We start from the raw sequence: 21,117 nt of genomic DNA, 5'->3' as shown, positions 1-21,117 counted from the left end.
AACCGCCGGGGGCCCGGCGGGCGGGGGGCGGGGACCCCCACTCCCGGGTGCGCAGGGGCCCGGGCGCGCGGGGCCGCCACGGCAGTCCCGGGCTCCGAGGGGACCAGCCCCCCCAGGAGCGGCCGCACACACGCCCCCTCGCCCGCTCCGCACCGCGCGTCGGGCTCGCCCCAGAAGGGGGCAGCGGCCGGGCCGCGAGCCGGGGCCAGTTCCTAGTTCCACCCCGGCCGGCACCCCCGCCCCGCCCTGGACCTTCCGGCACCCCCACCCCCCACCACACCTTTCCTCTACGGAGCTCTTCCCTCAAAATGGAAATTCACCGGAGAGAGAAGAAAGAGCAGTGCAAACTGATAAAGTGTTGAGCAACTGGTACCCCATGCTCCTGTGGCCACTGCCGCAGCGCGCACGGAGCTGCCAAGGGACACCATACCTCCCCCTCCTCCTGGCCCTCCTCCTCCTCCTCCTCCCCCTCTTCCTCCTGGCCCTCCTCCTCCTCCTGCTCCTCCTCCTCCTGGCCCTCCCCCTCCTGGCCCTCCTCCACCTCCTCCTCCTCCTCCTCCTCCTGGCCCTCCCCCTCCTCCTCCTCCTCCTGGTCCTCCTCCCCTCCTCCTCCTCCTCCTCTTCCTCCTGGCCCTCCTCCTCCTCCTCCTCCTCCTCCCCTCCTCTTCTTCCTCTTCCTCCTGGCCCTCATCCTCCCCCTCCTCCTCCTCTTCCTCTTCCTCCTCTTCCTCCTGGCCCTCCTCCTCCTCCTGCTCCTCCTCCCCTCCTCCTCCTCCTCCCCCTCCCCCTCCTCCTGGCCCTCCTCCTCCACCTCCTCCTCCTCCTCCTCCTCCTGGCCCTCCCCCTCCTCCTCCTCCTCCTCCCCCCTCCTCCTCCTCCTCCTCCTCCTCTTCCTCCTGGCCCTCCTCCTCCTCCTCCTCTCCTCCTCTTCTTCCTCTTCCTCCTGTCCCTCCTCCTCCCCCTCCTCCTCCTCTTCCTCCTGGCCCTCCTCCTCTTCCTCCTCTTCCTCCTGGCCCTCCTCCTCCTCTTCCTCCTCCTCCTCCTCTTCCTCCTCTTCCTCCTGGCCCTCCTCCTCCTCCTCTTCCTCCTGGCCCTCCTCCTCTCCTCCTCCTCCTCCCCTCCTCCTCCTCCTCCCCTCCTCCTCCTCCTCTTCCTCCTCCCCTCCTCCTCCTCCTCTTCCTCCTGCTCCTCCTCCTCCTCCTCCTCTCCCCAGCGTTGCTCCACCTGGGTCTGCTTTCCCTCCCGCCAAATCACACCCTGGTCCCACGCGGGGCACCAGTAGGAGAAACTTGGGGGGGGGGTGGAGGAGGGGGGCTTTGTGTTCTTATGATAAACAACAGGATGCACTTGCAACCCTACAAGGCAAAACTCAACTTTCAGGCTGCGTTGTGAATCCCAGCGGCTGCCGCTGCTGCGCATCTCCCGTGAGCCTACTCTGTGCCCGCAGCCTGCCAGGCGCTACAGACCCAGACCGTGCACGGCCCTTCCCAGAAGAGAGTGGCGAGGCTGACCTTGGCACATGGCTAGGCGTCCCTTCTTAAGGAAATTCTTGGAGAGGGAGGAAAAATACTAGCAGACCCACCGTCAAGCTGCCTCTAAAGGACAGAGCTACAGAACAGCTACCGTGGGGTGAGTGAGTCATCACCCCATCCTAGGTCTTCTTGAAAGATGAGCTACAGAATCCAGAACCCACAGTCTCTTCGTGTAGACCCTGGGGACCATGGCATTTATTTTCTGGCATTTGTGAATCACCAAAGGAATGTCAATAACTTAAAAAAAAATCCACGGTAACTGACATTTTCTGGGTTCGCTACCTGTAAGCCATAAAGCAGAACACTGTTATTACCAACTGAAGCCGTACATATTAATCAAGGAAAATATAGCATCCATTTTATGGTGGAGAATAGAAACAGCTTGCTCCTCAGGAAGGCTGGCCAGTTTCCTGTAACAGGAACATTGGTACTTCCAGATGAAGTCAAGAGACAAGGTCTTCCCGACAGACTGTTAAGCAGTTTGGCAGTATTTGTCAAAATTTAATGCACAGGGGCGCCAGGGTGGCTCAGTCGGTTGCACGTGGGACTCTAGGTTTCCACTCAGGTTGTGATCTTAGGGTCGTGATCTCAGGGTCGTAAGATCAAGCCCCAAGACAGGCTCTGAGCTCAATGTGGAGTCGGCTTGTCCCTCCCCACCCCACAGCCCTCCTCTCCCTCTCTCTCTCACTCAAAAATAAATTCCTTAAGAAAAAAAATTTTAAGATGTACATACCTTTCACCCTGCGATCTCAATTCTTAGAAATCTGTTGTGCACAAATACACAAGTGTGCAATTACAGATGGACAAGGATGTGCCATGCAGCAGTTTTGTAATAGAAATTTGAAGCAGCTATTGATATCCATCAATAGTCACATTGCTAAACAACTTTGGCACATTTATACCGTATAATACTACACAGCCATTACAAATAATAAAATATAGGGGCGCCTGGGTGGGTCAGTAGTTGAGCAACTGCCTTTGGCTCAGGTCGTGATCCCAGGGTCCTGGGATTGAGTTCCGCATCAAGGTCCCTGCAGGGAGCCTGCTTCTCCCTCTGCCTCTGTCTCTGGTTCTGTGTGTGTATGTGTGTGTGTCTCATGAATAAATAAACAAAATCTTTAAAATATATATATATATATATATGATACATAGAAAGATACTGGTTTCTTATTTTAAAAAGAGGGGCTGCAAAACAATGTATATGGGGTGATCCATTTCTGCACAAGAGATTTTCTAGATAGATAAATAGGTAGACACATAAACTTGGTCATATAGATAAAGATCTAGAAGAATACATACCTAATTATTAACAGTGGTTAGCCCTGAAACTGGGGTAAGAACTGAAGGAACTCTTTTTTTTTTTTTTTTTTTAATTTTTATTTATTTATGATAGTCACAGAGAGAGAGAGAGAAAGGCAGAGACACAGGCAGAGGGAGAAGCAGGCTCCATGCACCGGGAGCCTGACGTGGGATTCGATCCCGGGTCTCCAGGATCGCGCCCTGGGCCAAAGGCAGGCGCTAAACCACTGCGCCACCCAGGGATCCCAAGAACTGAAGGAACTCTTACTTGTTACTACATACAGCTCAGAATTATTTGGTCTGTTTGGTTTTTATTCTTTTTTTTCTCAATGAACAGGTATTAGCAATTTTTCAATGAAGAATTAAAAAAAGAGCCCTACTAAATGCTTGTTGACGGAAACATTACTGCTTGGCTGGGAACAGAATACAGAACAGTGAAGGCCTACTAAGTTGGCCAGCCCTGCCCTCAGATGCCAAAAGCTTGAAAAAGCCCATATTGGGCCTCCAAAGTGTGAATTCCTTAGTGACCTGGTTATGCCTTATTCTATGAGTTATTCTTACAGACAGACATTCACTTTCCTCAAGGAGATTTAGTTTTATCTTAAGGTCTGCTCTATTCTAGCTTTTAGACAAAATGACAAAATTGTCAGGAAACCATCCTTCTAAAATTTGTCACCTTACCTGCCAGTGGATATATATCATTTGAACAGGTTATGTGGCAGCCATTAATCCAATGTAGTTAAGTCAGAAATGAAGGTACTCAAGCTGAAAAATGTTTCTGTGGATGCCTGACTAGCCTTTCTAATTCTCAGCCTTTCTGAAATCTGTTAAATGATAAACTTACTTTCCTAAAAAGATTTTCCAGAGCTGCATAATCCAATTCAGGGGCCACTAGAAGCCACATGAGGCTGTTGAGCACTTAAAATGGGGCAAGTCCAAGTTGACATATACAGTAGGCACAAAATACACACCAGATTTCACAGATTTGGAACAATAACCCCAAAATATCTCATTAAGAGTATTTATAGTATGTATTATAATGATTTTAATATGTTGGTTTAAATAAAATCTATTATTCAAATTATTACATTTCTTCTTTTCACTATAACATGGTTCCTAGAAGGTTAAAGATTAAGTATGTGGCATATTGGCTAGTTCTGTTTTAGAATGACTGTTTCTGCTAAAATAGCATCAAAAAGTCCAAAGTTGGGGCACCTGAGTGGCTCAGTGGTTGAGCGCCTGCCTTTGGCTCAGGTCGTGATCCCAGGGCCCTGGGTTTGAGTCCCACATCAGGCTCCCCGCAGGAAGCCTGCTTCTCCCTCTGCCTATGTCTCTGCCTCTCTCTCTGTGTCTCTCATAAATAAATAGATAAAATCTTAAAAAAAAAAAAAAGAGGCCAAAGTTAACTGTTCTTCTTAATTTTCAGTTAAAACAAAATATAATTACCTCACTAGTGCTTCCCAACCCATAGATATGACGTAATATAGCATTTTATGTTATATAATGTCAACTTATTAGAAAAAAAAATTATATACTGACATTAGCTCATTTGTTTATATTTTATAAAAACTTTACCGCAGACAGTAAAGCTAGATGACCCGGGCCTGAATCCTAGCTCTGCTGTTTATCAGCTACATGACATGAGCAAGCAGTTTGATACATCCAGTCTTCGGTTTCCATATCTGTAACATGGAGGTAATAATGGTACTTATCTCACTGAGTTGTTATAAGAATGCAATAAATAAGTGCATGAAAGACTTAAATTATAATGCCTGATCATATAAATGCTGAGTAAATTTTAGTTTTTTTCCTTATACTTTGCCTCTGCTGTTTTCTGATGCTATAGCTCTGATATACATAGTCTATTAACCTTCAATTCAGGTTAGTCTATATTTATAACAAATCTTTCATCTTCCTTTAAATAAGCTGATTGGAACTGTGGCTGAGCCATCAAAATTTAATTCTCCTCAACCCAGAACTGGTTATAAAATTACTATCAAAATCAAAGAGATATTTTAATCTATTTTAAGTTAGCAAAATAAGCAAGAAATTTCAATGACCAAATCAGCATTCCATGATCATTTAAATAAATATTAAAAATTCCAGGTTTAACAAAATATAACAAATATCCTCAAGTGGTTTATATTCTGTTTATGATCATCAAATTCCTGATGTGTAAAATAAATAAGATATCCCTCATGAAACATTTGTATAAAAATGTTCCTGTTCTAATAATTTGGCATCTGTCTTCCCAAGTCCTTCTTTCTCAGTTATAAGTCATAATAAGAGTAATATTCATTACACACTGGGTACAAGGTCATGTAGGTGTTTAGTAGGAGAATGACTAGACTCTTTAACCACACACTAAGAAATATCTTTAAATTATTTGAGAGCTTGAGCTCAAACATGTTTTATTACATTAAGCCATGGGTTTTGGAATAGGCAGAGAGAAAAAGCAAATTTCAATGTGTCCTCATTACAACCTCATTAAGCCACTACTCTTCAGCCCCTGCCTTCTGGGCCTGTTCTGACATTGTTTAATGAGGTGATATGAATGCATTCAAAACACGTAGAAAAAAATGCTTCTGTTGTCTATGCCTTAAAATTAGTCTTCTTCTTGAGTAGTTTTAAAATTTGATTGGCTCTAACCATTCAGAGAGTTTAAAAAAAAAAAAAAAGAAAAGAAAAGAAAAGAAAAGAAAAACAAACACCCTGTCAAGTCTATAGAAGCTGAAAAATCCAGAACTCACAAATTCCTTTCTTCCAATAGCCCCGCCAGGACACCAGACAAATCTGCTCTAAAAGGCAAATATTGACATATTTGCAATATCCCTGCAAGGAGGGAAAAATGCACTCCTTTATACACTTCTCCTGAGCAGTATGAATATCCTTGCTCAAAGAAGGTGTATTGGTGCCTTGAATTAAAAAAACACCTGTGGCCATACAGGAGCCTTTAAGTCATATTTGTTTCAAAGGCTCCGGAAGATGCCCAATTTACATTGTCAATTCCTCCATCATAGTGAATCTCTTAGAGAAATAAAAGATGCAGCCAAATCGCAAGCATTTCACCTAACTTGAAATGAGGTCCCTGTACGTGTTGGTTGCCAAAGATTATAGACTACCCTAATGGCTTCAGAAAGTAAAGAAATAAAAAGACATCCAGCCTTCTTATCAGTGCCAAACACTTCCATAACTGCTTATAGAACTGAAGGAGACTAACTTCTCCCTGCAATTCATTCCACAGAGATAAGATGAATTTTGAAATTACATTGCTACTTAACCAGGTATTGTGAAAAATGTTGTCAATGTTGGTAGTGGCGATATATTTAACGACTGGGCTCACGGATGTAATACCAGCATGAGAAAGTTGTTGCTAATTAAAGAAACATCCTCTAAGAATTCCAAAGAACACAGCCAAAAGGAGATGGGATTGAGAAGCACTGTCTTAGACATCAATTATTATCCCCTTGCGTTTATTGTGCAAGTTCATTGAAAAATATATACAGATTATTTGCCAATGGGGAAAATGGCAGGTAAACAAAATTAGAGACACGAATACATCACAGTTCTTTGCCAAGAGCTCCCTATGGAGAGATCCAACATAATATCTCTGCCAGAAGTATAATTTGATATTGATCAAATCACATTAAAGTAAACTTTTGCTGTCCTTTTTGATCTGGTTTAAAGAAATTTTGTTTGAAATAAGTGAACTCCCAGCTTTGTTCAAAAATTCTGTATTCATGGAGATGGTGTAAAGATGTTGCTTCCTTTTCTTGAGTCCTGAAGTAGAGGCTCACATGTCTTTTCAGGAGTCTCTGGCATCAGACCTTCTCCACACTCAGCTTATCTTGTTTCGGTGCCAAAAAAAAAAAAAAAAAATGTGTCAGCATATCAATCAGATCCAATATTATCTGTTTTGAATTCATAGTTCATTTACTTATTGATCCCTGACACAGCTGCAAATTAGCTCTTAGCAAAATGGAAATGATTTGTTTCTAGTTTCCTCATCTATAAAATGAGGGTATTGAAGCCTGCCCTTGTCCCCAGTAATGGATTTCATAAGTTTGAATTAGATCATTTAGTAAAGCTCATTGATCAAAGGTTCTCTGTGACTCTAATGCCATAATACCATTGGAGCGAGAGCCTAGAAGAGGTATCAAAGGGAAACTATGCATCGTACACATCATTCTAATAGTAAAATTATTTTAAAGGCCCTCTTTGTGACTAGATCTTTTGAACATTATGAATGAGGAATTTGACCCCATCAAAGGCAAGCCAAGGGTGTTATGACCAGACAGACTCCTTGTGGCTGAGCTACGCAACATGTCAAAGAAAGGACGCATGGCGCCATTTCCACGGATGCCTCACCATCACTTTGAGAGCATACCTTGCTTTGCTAAATTGGCAGAGATAACCGAAAATAACCAGATGCAGGCTTGTTAACTGTAGCCAGATGTGGCAGAGAGATCTTGAACAAGCTCTTTAGCGGGGTAGGGTGTACTCTAGGCAAAGGGCAGGTTAGAGTTGCCAGATAAAATACAGATGAGCAATATTTGGGACATACGGATACTAAAATGTGTTCTTTGTGCATTTCTGAAATCCAAATTTAACTAGACACCCTGCGTTTTCATTGGCAAAGTCAGGCAACCTGAGGCAGAGCACAGGGAAGATTTCAACAGGGGCAGATGCAGCTCCTCTTCTAGGGGGCAGAACAACAGCTCTAGTCAACACGATCATAGTCATGGCTAATAATGGCAGTGCAGCTAAGTGCTTGGGCGAGGAAATGAGGATAGATGTAGGGAGGCTGGGGAGAGGAAGAGCACAGTTATTAGAACTGGGCACAAGATCAAGACCACACGAAGAGCGAAGCTGATGCTGACTCCCAAATCATTGGGCCACAGGTGTGGGTCTCAATGCTCCTGCCTCCAGACCATTCACAAAACCAAATCCTCCAACTGGGCATACTTCAGATTTCCCAGAGGTGTATCAAATTGCCCAACAAGGAGAGAGTCTGAAAAACCCACCCCAAAGCCTCACGCAGGCACTGCCACCACAAATGAGCAATTAGCAATCAGCAGTTTTTGGAAGATGATTCTAGTTTAGGGAGAATGGATTTGCCATGACCAAGATGAAAGCAGGGAGGCCCACAATACACTAGAAGGGTAGACCAGGCGAGAGAGGCTTGTGAGTTGGAGTAGACAAGTGGTGGCAGCCGAAATGGAGAGAAGGAAAAAATCAAGAAGCATTCTGGAGGAAGAACAGAGAAGGGGGTCTCCTTTAAGGGGTCTCCTCTAGGGCATCAGGAAGAAGACAGTGCCAAGAACACATCCTAGGTATCTGGCCTGCCATGAAGGATTCCGTGTTGAGGGAGAAGTCCCCGGCAATTAGATGATCTCTTCTGGCAAAAAAAAAAAAAAAAAAAAAGCAGAAGCAGGTGGAAGTGGATACAGCTGAGATGTCATGCTGCACAACTAGCGTCAACTGTGCTGCCCATCCTGGGACAAAAGGAAGATAAGGAATGCAAAGAGAGAAGCAGAGACAAGAGTTCTGTGGCCCCCAAAAGGCCGATGAGGTTGTCTCACAAGTTCTCTTCTGTTCTTTGAACCCAACAAGTACATTCCCATCTGAGTCCCCAGCCCTGCTCTTCCCTAACTTGGAATGCTCTTCCCGGGGATCTACCTCCCTTGTGTCTTTCAGCTACTCATTCAATGTCACCCACTCAAAGAGAACTTTCCCAACCACCCAATCTAAAACAGCACCGACTTTCTCATTATCACATGGCCCTCTTTTATTGTTTTCCAAACGCCATCTTCTAAATTGTTACCGGTTAACGTTATGTACTGGCCACCACCCCACTCTCTAGAATGCAAGCTCCCAGACGGCAGGACTTGCCTTCCACCTGATGGTGGGAACCCAGTAAACACCTGGTAAAGGGTTTCTCAGCAGATGGCTTCCTAGTTCCAAGTTCTGGTTGACAGGGAGCCAGCCATAGTTTGTTTCCTAGCCAGCTCCTTATAATAACCTTTTCTTTTCCTTCATCTTCTTCGAACTGGCTTCTTTTCCTCACCAACAAAGGGGCTATACCAGGACACACGCAGAAATCTAAATCAGCAGAGGGGCTGGAGGAAGGCTGGGGAATGAGCCAGATATGTCAACCTCTAATAAGGAGAAAAGCCACAGATTTAAAAAAAATTAGAACAGATAGTCAAGAGAAAAAGAACCCACTAAGATATTAATGTACTACCTGTTGATGAACATCAGCCGATTCAAAGATTTTATTCTTTTGTGCTGCCTCCCTTCCATGTACAATCTCTGGGCTGGGCCAGAGACCTAGAGATAAAGCAGGGGCAGCCTAGCCATCGGGAAGAGCAGTCTGAAGCGGGCAGAGAAGGGAGAGTGTGTCGGTGGCAGCACAGGTGGTAAGCACTCTGTGGCAATCCACAGATCATGCTTCAGGCCACCAAGGAGGCAATTTTCCCACTGGCTCTCAAAGCAACAAAGGAAGGGAGGTCATTCCAGGTAGAGGTAACAACAGATGCAAGGCTCTAAGGTGCTGAGCTAGCATATCAAGTTCGGAGACCTTGATTCGGTGTGGCCAGAATTCAGGGTGTTTATGGGCTCGTGGCAGGAAATGATATTGGGACAGTAGTAGCAAAGAGCAGATTGGATGGAATAGTGTAAGGAAAAGTCATTCTCTTTAGTAAAATTAAAACCCAGGATAGTAAAATCTATAAGCTCTGGAAAAATACTTTCCTGGTGAATAGGACCTCACAGAGCCTAACTCTGTCCCCTCCTGGATTTTCCTGCCCCCTGCAGTATTAACTCAATATTATTAACAGTCCTAGAGATCCCTTGTCCTTCCAGCCGAGAAGCTGAGACTTCATCCCCTAGGTGACCACAAACACACACACACCCTTCTTTAAATGCTCTCTTATGTCCTCTATGAGATTGCCTTCAAAGGACCTTACAGCTGACCAGGATTAATAATGAAGTGTATTGGAAGTTAAGAGGCCGGCTGGTCCCAGGCCAGGTTCCCATGGATGGATATCTAGTGTCGCCAAGACCAGCGCGATTGTTAGCCTCATCAATGACAGCTTGCCTGAGAGAGGCAGGGAGCCAGGAATCCTCCAAGGCGGCCTGTTGTGTAGGCTGCTGGAGACTGTGGAATCACAGGGGGCTTCAGTTAACTCATCTAACAGGAAAGACATTCATGAGAACAGTTTGACTTTAATAAAAACAAAACCTGTGCGTTGGCAGGGTACTCGGTCCTTTCAGAAACTCACTTTATAGGGGAAAGCTTGGGTGAACTTTTTCATCTGCCGTTTGTACTGGCCATTTGCCACATTCTATCAACTCAATTTTTAAAATACTTAAGTTTCAAACCGCCCCCCCCCCTCCTCACCTTCATTTCCATAACCCTAGTAAGGGCTTTACTATATTGTATGTGAAATGTCATGATAGCTTCTTAACGGGTCATGTGACCCCAGGCTCCCCAACCTTTACTCATTCTCCCGTTGTTGCTGGCTTGAGCTTCTTCAACACTCCGTAACTCCCCATTTCCCCATTGCCTATAGAATAACAGCCTTTCCAAGTCTTTTGCTCTCCATAAGCTGGCACTAACTTATTTTTCCCATGGTAATGCCTGCTACATTGCCTTCATTGCCACAGCTAAACTAAAATAGAGCTTCTTTTCTGGAATGGCAGGTTTATTCTGCCTGGATTGCCCTTTTCTCTGACTCTGCTCAGGTTCTAAGATTACCCACCTTTCAAAGTTCAATTGAAATGCCAGCCCCCATCTCCATGAAGCAATCTCCTACCTTTTTTTTTTCTTTTTAAGATTTATTTATTTATTTATTTATTTATTTGAGAGAGAGGGAGAGCACAGGAGTGAGGGGAGGGTCAGAGGGAGAGAATGAATCTTCAAGCAGACTCCCCTCCGAGCAGAGAGCCCAACATGGGAATCGATCCCAGGTCCCTGAGATCGTGACCTGAGCCAAAACCTGGAATTGGATGCTTAACTGACTGAGCCACCCAGGCACCCCAATCTCCCACCCTCTTGGTGGGATAGAATCTCTCCCACCTGGTACCTCCCATAGCACATGACCTAATATCTCTCTTGTAAAACTTACTACCTTACATTTTGTGCTAGAGTGGTATTTGCATATGTCAGGAATAAAAACTCCCAAGCCACATAAGCTGGGTGTCTTCTCTTTGAATCCCATGCCATCCGTAGCACGGCATCTTTCCTCCGGACATGGTATCGTGCCCTCCACTGGGAGTTTGTTGAATTAATTAGTTAAGCATTTCATCCCAGGTAGAACTTGCATTTGGGTCATTGCCATGGCATTGTGCTTAGCCATCAAATGCCAGTGAAGAGTTTGTTTTGTCATTCTGCTCTGTACGTACGGGAGGTGGTGCTTGATTGTTCTGGGTTTTGGGTGAAGGCAACCTGAAGAGGTGCCAGTTTGTAAAATGTGGCCTGGAAATTAACTCATCCTGTTGCTCTGACAGCGCTCTCACTGGCACCAAAGCACAGCTTTGGAGTTGCAATCTGAGCTTCCTTTCCTGTGTCCCTAATTACTCACATGGGCTTCTTTTGTTGGAGGTTTTTTTCCTTTCTTGGACTTTTGCCCTGTTTAACAGCCCTGAACACCCTAGCGCTAGAAACACATTTGTTCCATCAGCTTTTACTCCGAAAGGACTTTATAGGATCAATTTGTTTAAGCAAACTTTTAATTTGGTTTTGTTTTCTCTTCAGGGACTTTATTTGTAAAACTGGGATGTGTGCGCACAGAATCAGATGATTAAAGAGATTGAAATGCCAGGGAGCAGAAAGATAGCTCAGCCTCAGGGGACACGGGTACAAAATAATGGCATATACCCCAGATGGTTGTCTTGACTGTTTTCACATTTGTGGCAGCAGACCGTTAAATTATTCAAATACCTGTGTCTTCATCCATTTGGGCTGCTATAACAAAAAGACCTTATACTGGGTGGTTCCAACAATAAACATCCCTTCCTCACAGTTCTAGAGGCTAGGAAGTCCAAGGTGGAGGGGTTGGCAAATGCATCTTGGTGAGGGCTCACTTGCTAGTGCACAGACAGTGATCTTTTTGCTACAGCCTCAGATGGCAGACGGGGAAGGGATCTCTCCTTGGTCTCTTTCATAAGAGCATCAATCCCATTCATGAAGGTTCCACTGTCATGACCTCAGCACCTCCCAAAGGCCCCGCCTCCTAATACCATCATCCTGGGGATGAGGCTCCAATATATGAATGTTAGGGGGACACATTCAGACCATAGCACCTTGTATCTGGTAGGATGCTTTCCATGGCAAGGAAGGAAATAACCAAGTAAAAGTAGTTCAGATAACAGGTGTTTATTTCCTAAAACAAGACATCTAGAGGAAGACAATTCCACAAGAAGAGAAGCCTCATAACACCAACAAAGGATGAGCTCTTGTTATCTCTCTGCTCTCCTCTCCTAGGAAGCTGGCAGCGGCAGCTCTTATAGTCACAGAATGGTCATCGTGGCTGCAAACTTCACATCTCCACTCAAGTGCCTCCAAACAGGAAGAAGTGGGATGGCTCAGAAGGACTTTCTCTTGCTCCCTTTGATCAAGGAAGAACACCTTTGCCAGAATTCCTCAGCAGCTTGAGTCTTAGTGGACTGATCGGGGTCACAGGTTCATGCCCGGGCCAATCACAGCTGGAGAGAAATTCTAAAGCCATGCTTGGTGTAGGCCAATGACATCATGCCCTGGAGGCGGGCACATGGCCAGATGAGACCAGCGAGCAGGTTGTTGGGCCGGCAACCTACTGCACCTGTCAAGGGCTGCGTCGTACTCTCCGACTGGTTCAATACGCATAAGGTGCTTTATAGGCAGGAAATCAGTACTGATAGGAGTGAATGAAGGACTTTCCACAGAGATCAACCCAAACACAATCAAATAATGGTAATAACTGTTTTGCTATTATTTCCATCATCATCATCATCATCATCATGAAAAGGATGATGAAGAAGAGCTGAATCTATAAAAGCTAGACAGTCAAAAAATAAAATAAAATAAAAGCAAGACAGTCTGCCTGATTTATTGTTTTATGGTCCTGAATATTTTCACATACTGTTACTGAAAGTGTTTATCTTATGTTTACTTCCATTAAGCTGAAAGGCTCTCGCTATTCATTCTTTTCGCGTGGATCGCTAAGTGAGTAGTGGCTTATGTATAGTGGCTGGGCCTAGAGGCTTATCCTGCCTTCTGGGGAAATTCCTACCAATCTGTCCATAACCCAGAGCTGTCACTCAAACTGAGTCACCAACCTTTGTCACTTCCTGCTAGCCAGAGGACAGCTGTCATTCACCTTTTATCACTGCTTCACAAGGACACTTCTCTTGCATTCCTCCTTTGTATTGTTGTTCTTTCTCACCCCAAATTCACTCTATCTACTTTTTCAGGGGTTGTTCTTCCCCTCGCGTCTGGCATTCACACGTTTGCTGACAATGTCCTTGTGAATGTCATTGCCATCTACACTTGCCCACAGACATATGTTGTTGAATTAATTAGTTAAGCATTTCATCCCAGGTAGAACTTGCATTTGGGTCATTGCCATGGCATTGTGCTTAGCCATCAAATGCCAGTGAAGAGTTTGTTTTGTCATTCTGCTCTGTACGTACGGGAGGTGGTGCTTGATTGTTCTGGAATTCACATATGAATTCCCCTGAGGGGTACCTGCAAGATTACCAATCCAGTGCGAGACTACAAATATCAGAGTGCTCTTTGAAGCAGGGCTCTACTTGGAGCCATTCAAGAGACAGCAGTGGGAATGAACAGAGCAATTGAGCAATTTCCAAAGGATGACTGAAGTGCCAGGCTCAAGGAAAACTCTGAAGACCGTGGGCCAAACTGGCTGCCAACATCATAAAGAGACAGGAGGAGCGCAGAAGCTGTCGGAAGTCTGTTCCAGAAGGCTGACTTAGGTAAACAAGGGGATGATGCCTGCGAGATGGCTCTGAGGAGGAGCAATGATGGGCAATTTGATCATCCGCTACTACCAAAGGCTTTCTTTGATACTCAATGACTTTAAGTCATTTTAATAGAATGGCAGTTTCCTTCTGGTTTCTCCTTATTCCCCACTGCCTGCCACCGTCCACCCACTGCCTCTCTAGATGTAACAGCGAAGCAGAAATGGAATATGGAGTACCTAATCGTTTCTCATATGAGAATCATTCTAACTTCAGGCAAAAGCTTTCTGCAAATTTAGTCCCCTTGAAATCTTCTTGTAATACATAATGAAAAATGAAACAGGCCCTATTTCGTGGGCACGGTTGCATATTATTTCACTTTACTTCTCACAAATTCCCAAATCCCCAACCAATTTCATTGCCTGCGCCTTCATTTTCTTCTCTGTAACATTCTTCCACCAGCTCTGCGTTCTGACCTACCTCTCCTTCCAGATTCAAAAATAATAAAGGTTAGAAAAAACTGTCTTCCCATGTACGGCGATGGCTTGGATTGTGTCCTTGCTAACCCTGCTGCACCTGGTTGCTATGATGCAATGGAGAGTCCCAGATAGGGAGCAGTAGACAGAGCTTCTGTGCCAGTTCCCTGTAAGCGTGCCCTTTTTTCCTCTATATAAAATGAGGAAAAGATTAGCTAGGTGATCACACACACAGATTTCTCTCTCAGAAGCAGAATTCCTATGACTCAGAGTAGGTTTGGGACCCTCCTAGTTCTACCCAAGAGATTCTAATGCAGCCTCTCACAAGCTAGGCGACCTTGGCCAAGATCCTTCATCCCCTGTATGTCTACAGTTAAATCCCCCTAACTGTAAAATAGAAAAGATTAAAATACCTACTTCATGAGATTGTGGTGAAGATGACAAGAATTAACATATGCAAAGTGCTTAGAAGAGTACCTGGCAAATAAATTCTACAAAACGAACTGTAGCAGATTATGGATTCCTTTTTTTTTTTTTTAACGATTTTGTATTTATTCATTTGAGAGAGAGAGAGAGAGCATGAGCCAGGCATAAGCAAGGGAGAGGGGCAGATGGAGAGGGAGAAACAGGTTCCCCACTGAGCAGGGAGCCTAACTCCGAAGCTCTATCCCAGAACCCTGTGATCATGACCTGAGCCAAAGGCAGATGCTTAACCCACTGAGCCACCCAGGTGCCCTTGGATTCTTTTCTTTAACAGCTTTGTTGAGATATAATTCACCCATTTCAAACATATAATTCCATATATTTACAGAGTTGTGCAACCTTCACTAGAATCAGTTTTAGAACATTCTTATGACCTCCAAAAGAAACCCCATATTCTTTAGCTATCAGCCTCCCAACCTCCCTCATTCCACCTCCAGCCCTAGGCAACCCCTAATCTACTTTCTGTGTCTATAGATTTGTCTGTTATAGACATCTCATATAAATGGAATCATAAAATAAGTGGTTTATTCGTGACTAGCTTCTCTCACTTGGTGTAGTGTTTTCAAGAGGTACCTATGTTGTGACACGTATCAGTACTTCACTCCTTATTATTGCTGAATATCACTCCATGGTATAAGTATATCTGTTCATCAGTTGATGGACATTTGGGTTGTTTCCACATTAGAGCTATTATGAACAATGCTGCTATAAACATCCATATACAAGTTGTTGTGTGAACAAACATTGGCATTTCCCTTGAGGATAAATCTAGGAGTAGGACTGCTAGGATCTATGGTGACTCTATGTTAATTATTCAAGGAACCACCAAACTGTTTTCCAAAGCAGCTGCATATTTTTCATTCCCAGGTAGTAGGGAATTTCTACATATCCTCACCAATATTTGTGGTTTTCTGACTTTTTGATTCCAGCCATCCTTATGGGTATAAAGTAGTATCTCATTGTGGGTTTGATTTATATCTTCTTAATATCTAATGATGTTAAACATCTTTGCATGTGCTTAGCACCTATTTGTAAGCTATGGATTCTTATAAAATACCTTGTGTCGATGCCTCAGGAGACCTTACACCACCAGAGATACCTTGAGAGCAGATATAGATCCTAGGTTCCCATGAGAGTTTGAAAAGATCCTCTTCATACAACTTGGCCCTTGCAAGATGAGGGTACTGGCCATGTTCTTAATGTTATACCAATCAAGGAAAACTAGAAAAATATGATAGTACCTCTTAAGTTCACCAGGCTCCTGTTTAGCTTCTATTTTTCCACCCAGGCCTCTTTTATTTCTATGAAAAATTCTTATTTCAGTGTCTTCCAAAGGCTCCAATTACCATAATTATAAATTCTGCTCCCTTGACATCTTTTTCCTGTGTGTGAGCCCAACCATTAAAAAGTATGGAACATTTATATCTTTCATAATACACACGGAAGTAATCTATACATATTGACTAAGAAGGTCAAAGTCTTACCACTTCTCAAGAAGGAGCCTCCTTACACAAGCCAAAGAAAGCAGTTTAAACTGAATTTATAAATGTGAACAACTTAATTTCCTCACTGGTCGAATGAGATTCATAATCTCTAATTTATGGAGTACTTGTGAGTATTAAATGAGATGTATATAAAGCATTTGTGCTAGACACATAATAAATACAAAATAAAAGGAAAAGTATATGTATACCCGTCAATCAGTTTATGCCTATTTTAAATTATTCTGTCGAAAATCACCTGCAGGTTGACTCTCCAGCCTCGTGGGGTTGCTGGTATACATGGGGGGGGGGCACCCCAAAATACAATTTGCTGGGAGGTTGGGAAATAAGAAAGAGACAGAGACTGCAGACCCATAGAGACCAAAGGGACAAGACTGAATTTCCAGAAGAACTTCCATTTTACAACACTTGAGTTGAATGAGTTGAGTTGAATGAGACCACAGAAGACACTGAGCGATCCAGGAAGCCCCAGGCTACTTGCCCTCCCTGCCCGGCCTTGACTGTTCCTTCAATGTTGCTAGAGTTCTTTCAAGCCTCAGAAGAAGAATCTAAAGAGAGCAAAGTTCTCCAGCTCTGAAGAGAAGAGCCATATCTCAGACAACTAAACGAAGCATCCTCCGAGGATGTGGTATGCTGTCTTCCACTTTCCTCCCTTTTACCATGGTTTTACAACACAGGCTGACCCGGACTGGCTGGGCCAGGTGGGTTAGCAGAGTGATCACTTGCTGCCATCTATGGGTAGGACATGAAAAGTGACCAAAGGGAAAATGAAAATTTCTCCTATCCATTAGTGCACGTTCAAATGTAACTCTATGGAGAGTACCAAAGAATGTCGTTTGCTTTTACACTGATTTTCCTAAATGTGGAAATATGAGAAAAAAAAGATTTAGGATTTCTAGCAACCCTGCAACAAATACCTTCAAATCTGCCTGAGACGAGTGATTCACAGATAATGCTATTGACTTGAAAAACTAATCATTTCTGATTTGTCTGGCCCACCATAGCCTTTAAGTAGGAGCAAGTTAAAAAATAGAGATCAAGTTAGGTTAAGGTATTTTTTAATAACCAAAATTGTCTTTGTTCTAACTAAAAATAAGCCCATCAAAACCTATTATAACAGAGGTCTATTTGTCATGGTTACCATGGAATTAGAATCTTTGCAATTATTTTAAAATAGTACTTTCTCTCCACAGCTAGAAACTTCTGCATACGGAGACAGGAGAACCAGTTTTAATGAGAAAAACTCAATTGTGTCCTGAAATATTTATACCAGCTTTGCAATTAGGTATAAAACATTTACCAGTTCTGCCTCCAAACACATCCTTGAAAAAGATGGAAACTGTTATCTCTGATTCACCAAAAAACAGAAGAAAAAAAAAACTTGTTTTGACTTATCTGGTCTGCTAATTTTAGACAAATTAAAAAATCCGAGGTAAGTGAATAGAACAGGAAAATAGGAAATGGCAACTTTTTTTGGAGAGATTGAGGCAGACAAACTGTGCACACAATTCTTAAAGCATTCATCATATTCCTGGTTGATAGTCTTCTCTCCTAACTAGATGTGAGGTCTTTGAAAGCAGCAGTGGTATTATATATTGTATATTGTCCTTGTATATTCTGAAGCTATTCCTAGTGCCTGAAGTTTTAGCAATAAATATTTGTGAGTATTTAGTCAACAAAAATGTATTTTCTAGATACTTATTCCAGGTATCATCATAGGTAAAGGGAAAGAAAGATGGATGGATTTTAGTGTGTGTTAAAAACTGAGTGTTAACTTCAGCAATGCAGGCATAATATAATATAACCGTAGCTTGTTGAATGAATAAGTTCAGATAGGTCACTTAATGTGACTAATAAGTTGGCCATGGTGTAGCCTGCATTACTAAGATGTAATGCAGAAAAGCTAAATTTTGATGGGATATGTCAACTATGTACAGCAGGTGATTACTTCCAGCTGAGGAAGGGTAGCAACTGGTGGGGTGGGGGGGAGTGGAATCAGTTCTCATCTATTTTGTTTACAGCTGTATCTTTAGCACTTGGAACAGTTCTCAGGACACAGGGCTCAATAAATATCTAAGAATGAACATTATTATTATACTTTCCCATTAGAGCCTTTTTGTGGCACAGTTGTGAAAATGAGGCCTTCAGAGAGATGGAATGATCCTCCCACGGTTATTTAACAAGAAACTTTTGGAATTCCAACTGGTATCCAAATGCTTGATTTCTGAGATCCCAGGATATGTCATCAGACCAAACCGTGTCATATGCTCAGATCTCGGATTCCAGTCTTCTTGACACCAGCAAATAAATACACACAAAGCAGCAAATATAATGAATCCACAGCTTCTTCACCTGCCTTCCTTACTGTCCACCTTCTGTCTGAGACTATCTGAAGGGTTCCATGATCATCACTGAATTACATAACCATCCAAATGAGATTGTTCTTCCATCTGTTAAGGGCCATCAGAGCCCCCGTGCAATGAATTTCAATTTAAGGAGCTTTATGTCCCATCTGGAGCAAGAGGATTCATTCCTATATAAGAGAAAAAAGATCATTGTGATTTTAACCTGGTTTTAATGGAAATGACTCAATCCAAACCTTAAAATTTAAATGATGTTTAAATATTGCATGTCTCAGCGCACTGAGATAATGATCTTGCCAGCAATTATTTTCAAAGTCCCATTTTCACAGCAGTAAATGCTCATTAAAAATAAACCATATATACAAGAGCGCTCACTGCAGCAGTATTTGTAAGAGGAGAAGACTTGAAACCAACCCAAATGTCTATCAAAGGAGATGACACAAAGAAATTGTGCTGTGTTCATACCGTGCAGCTATTAAAAAGAAAGAAGGAGGCCTACATGTGCCAGTGACAAGATATTTAACATCTATAAATAAGTGAAAAAAAATGCAAGATGCAAAACACTATGCATGTTTCTAATGTTGGTAGTTACAGCAATAAATGTCAGTATGTGCATATCAAAAAATCTGGAAGTGTATACAAAATAAAGACAGTAATTTCTCTGGGAAATAACATGAGGGGGCAATTTGATTTTCAACCTTATTCAAAATCATCACATATTGCTTCCTTAATTGAAAAAGACTTCTATCTCCTTTTAAATATGAGGTGTAATAAATACATTTCGCACTAATAAATTGAAAATTTCAAATGAAAGTTTACATGAAAATGGAATATGCTCCTTTCAAACAGTTACTGTGTGCTATAAACACTGCATTGTTTATATTCTTCAGTCCACTGATTGTTAACATAGAGAGCCTTTATTCATAATTCTATTGTGACAGCAGAAAACTAGAAACACCCAAGTGCTTGACAGAGGAATAGTTAAATAAACGGCCACTCCCAATAAACTGTTATGCAGCCATTTAATAAGAAGATTAAGAAGACTATGAAACACTATGAAATGCCCACGTTAAGGGTGACGGTAATGATAATGATCATAATGTGAAGAGTAAATGGCAAGACACAGAAGTGTCTATTCAAATGCGTGCAGTAGGATCTCTGAATGGAAAATATAACAAAAAGAAATTTTTCCAGAGCTAAGAATAACATTGTTTAGATGGTGGTCCCCTTGATTATTTTCCTTCCTTATACCTTTCCATGTTTTCCAATTTTCTAAGTAACCACTTACTACATTTATAATGGAAAATAATGCAATCACTCCTATCGATGGGATATTGTAAATAGCAACATTCTTCTTACTGGCATGCCATACAAATTTATTCACATTTTTCTTTCATTCTACCGTTGGGTTCATTTTTTCTAAAAAATGATTTCTAGTCCTACGGCTGCCCCTAACTTTCCCAGTGCTTTGGAGTGCACCACCAAATTCTCCACTCAATAGCTGTAAAATTAGACTATTTCATTAGGCTAAGTGAGAAATCAAAAAATTTATGAAAAATGGAGTTCCCACAAAAGGAGCCCTATTTTTCTAATGGCTAAGCACCCAGGGCTTATCACAGAGATCCATAGGCCAACAGCAGAAGAGCTGGGTTCATCACAATTCAGACATCACAATTTAGACATTGTGAATTTACTATGTTGAGCTAGAATCTAAACTTTAGTCTTAGAATTTTCCTAAAATAAAGGGAATAGAAATAGGCTAATAGGCTGTGTGCCTATTAGATAGCTATTGTTACCTTGTTTGACATACAAAGAAACGAACATACAAAGGGGCTGAGAGAATTGCCCAAGATCATGACTAAGCTGGGGTTCAGTCCAGGGTGTGTGAATCCCACTAAGATTTTGTAGGGCTGAGAGGTGAGGTTTCAGAGGGATGAATGATTTGTCCAAGGTACACTGCCAGTTAGCAGGAGGCCGACCCAGATCTGTTGACACCACTCATACATTCACTTCACATTTTCCTCTTTCTATATTTTTACAAGTTCATTATCATCAATTATCAGTATTTTCCCTTCTCATTTTATTTTAGGTTTCCCTTTCATTTCCTCTCTTCACTAATTTGCCTCCTGGGAGTGTTTGTGGACCTGATATTTCAGTTCACTAATTAATGGTTCAACTACATGCTTTCTGCTCTGTACCCTATCTCTTGAGTTTGATATTGTAACCATATTTTAATCTATAATCAGTATATCCTTCTATGTACTGTCTTGTCCTTACATCATGTCACAGGCATTCTCTTATCTCTTTGAGGATCTTTATCTATTTGGAACTCTTGATCTATTCAATTATTTCCAATTCCTATAGTAATGCAATAGCCAAGACAGGATAGGATATACTGCAGTAACAAGTATTGCTGGAGAGTTCAGTGGCTAACTCAAAACTTTGTTTCTCACTCACAGGCAACTACCCTCTCTCACCATGATCTTGTCCCTCAGGTATA

General features: G+C 42.6%; 1 protein-coding gene and 1 long non-coding RNA gene across 6 annotated transcripts in view; one reads left to right on the top strand and one right to left on the bottom strand.

Moving 5' to 3' along the window:
• The window catches only part of RNF182 (ring finger protein 182), a 63,613-nt gene extending 63,177 nt beyond the window's left edge, over positions 1 to 436 (bottom strand). For 2 of the 3 annotated variants that reach the window (XM_038584201.1, XM_038584203.1), the window contains exon 1: positions 281 to 436. The gene's annotated coding sequence lies outside the window, so the exon portion shown is untranslated. The remainder of the gene's footprint in view (positions 1 to 280) is intronic. The other variant, XM_038584202.1, reaches the window with a different exon arrangement.
• LOC102154515 lies at positions 246 to 19,682 on the top strand. 3 transcript variants are annotated; one of them, XR_005384346.1, is made up of 5 exons: positions 246 to 369; positions 1,381 to 1,629; positions 4,412 to 4,526; positions 17,448 to 17,686; positions 18,364 to 19,682. It is a non-coding gene; the product is annotated as an uncharacterized LOC102154515 (long non-coding RNA). The 3 variants fall into 3 exon arrangements; XR_005384347.1 differs by lacking the exons at positions 246 to 369; positions 1,381 to 1,629; positions 4,412 to 4,526 and adding an exon at positions 16,740 to 16,882 and having other exon boundaries at positions 18,364 to 19,679; XR_005384348.1 differs by lacking the exons at positions 246 to 369; positions 1,381 to 1,629; positions 4,412 to 4,526 and adding an exon at positions 16,799 to 16,955 and having other exon boundaries at positions 18,364 to 19,679.
• Positions 19,683 to 21,117: the final 1,435 nt, after the last annotated feature.

Source organism: Canis lupus, chromosome 35 (genome assembly GCF_011100685.1).
Source record: "Canis lupus familiaris isolate Mischka breed German Shepherd chromosome 35, alternate assembly UU_Cfam_GSD_1.0, whole genome shotgun sequence".
NCBI lineage: Eukaryota > Metazoa > Chordata > Mammalia > Carnivora > Canidae > Canis > Canis lupus.
Note: the sequence above shows the minus strand (reverse complement) of the source record. Positions and strands in the feature narration are given on the sequence as shown.